The sequence below is a fragment of the Pteropus vampyrus genome, unplaced genomic scaffold (genome assembly GCF_000151845.1).
Source record: "Pteropus vampyrus isolate Shadow unplaced genomic scaffold, Pvam_2.0 Scaffold20644, whole genome shotgun sequence".
NCBI lineage: Eukaryota > Metazoa > Chordata > Mammalia > Chiroptera > Pteropodidae > Pteropus > Pteropus vampyrus.
In genome coordinates, this window is record NW_011909425.1 from 1 (window position 1) to 1,849 (window position 1,849).

Here is a 1,849-nt window from a genome sequence, read left to right on the forward strand (position 1 = left end):
TGAGGAAACTTTCAAGCTAAACACTATTAAGAGAGCAAAAAAGGAAATAGGAAAAAGCAGAGATAGGTATGTATATAAAAACAAGATAAAAACAGGAAATGCTCTTATCACCTTCTTAATCTAGCTAATAAGAACAGAAGACAACTCATTTAGTCTACGGCCATGCTACCCTGAATAAGCCTGATCCCATCTGATCTCAGAAGCTAACTAGGGTTGGGCCTGGTTAGTACCTGGATGGGAGACCACCTAGAAAGACCAGGTGCTGCAGGTGTAAAAAAATTTTTAAAAATAAGGGATTGTAAGCTGACAAGGTCCTTGCAATCTTTGAGGTCAACGAAGGGTTGCGTCGCACCCCCCCAAAAAAAGACAACTCATTTACACAATTTATACATGTTTACGTGTAATTTTAAAATACCTTCTTCAAAAAATGAGATTTACATTTTAAAAAATCTGTTAAATAACTCCATAAACAATATCAGTAGTTCTGGAAATGGAAATAATGCCCTCCTAAATCCAGGTCCAAGGTAGTTTTAGGTCTAATTCCCTAGTGCTCTTAATTTCTACTTCTTCCGAAATATAAAAATAAGAAAGGACACATAATGCGGCCCTTTAAAAATGCTTTTAATAAAAGAACAAAACAAAGCATTAATGCTCCAAAGTACCTTCAATACTATAACTTCAATGCAAATGAGAAGGGAAAAAAATCTAAGTTCCAAGGTTACTTCTAGAAACTTAATTCAAATGAGAAAGCTAATCAGATCTTCTTTGATAAAATGGCCTTCATTAATCATCGTTAAAGGTAAATTAAAACAATCGAGGTGTCATATCTATATTTTTCTTTCATTACAATCATTATAATTCTGAAAATGGATCTAAATTTAAATATCTAGATGTATCAAGTGTCCCAGCCTCTGTGTATCTATAACTTAAAATCCTTAATCCTAAATAACTTGAAAATTGCCAAATGCACTTAGATCAAAAATAAACAGTAATTTAGTGCAATGTGTAAAGGAAAGTTTAACTGAGAGTTAAAAAACTGACAATTACTCAGGAAGAAAGGAAAAAAAACTTTGGTTCTAGAAAGAGATATATTTTAAATTATTCAACTCTGATTCAGATTATCATAGAAGTATTATAAGAAGTATTATAGAAGATAATTATTAAAGATAAAATGGAAGCAAAAAGAATTATTTGACATATGTCTGCTTCACAAACATAAAATATATTGTATGTAAGCACAAATGTATAAATAGATTTAAATGTGCTTCTCCAACATTATCAAAGATGATACAATTCAACTATATTTATATTCAGTCACAAATATTCCAACTCAGTAAGAAATAAAATAAAGCAGAGAAATATATTCTGGGACATCCAAAAGGAGAGGTAGGGAGGAAGAATGGTTATGGTATTAACATTCATTATAAATTCTAAGATACATAATTTATCTTAGCATCTTGGGGTACAGTAGAGTGGGGACAGCAACTGTACAGAATGTAGAGCAGGTCTTTGTAGTTAGACACAGAAGGGTCCCGGCAAGAACTGCAAATAGGTAGACCAAGGCAGGTTCTGAATCTTGGAAAACATTAACAACCAACAAACATGGGCTCCTCTTATTCTCATAAAATAATCTGGATTTACAGCCAGTGGATAGGCACACAGACCATGTTTCTAACTCCTTCCCGTATTCTAAAACATTTAAATAAAAAATTAGTGACCCCCCTCCAGCTCCCTTCCCTCCCATAAAATGTGTATCATTCTCCTCACACCCACAACTCACTTATGTTTTTTCCTTCCTGATAACCTCTATTTTCACAGTGAAGTAAGAGAAAGGTTATTAGCTATAGAA

At 33.0% G+C, this 1,849-nt stretch overlaps 1 pseudogene; it reads left to right on the plus strand.

The window, feature by feature from the left end:
• The first annotated feature begins 152 nt into the window (after positions 1-152).
• On the plus strand, positions 153-271 carry LOC111735249 (annotated as a pseudogene).
• Positions 272-1,849: the final 1,578 nt, after the last annotated feature.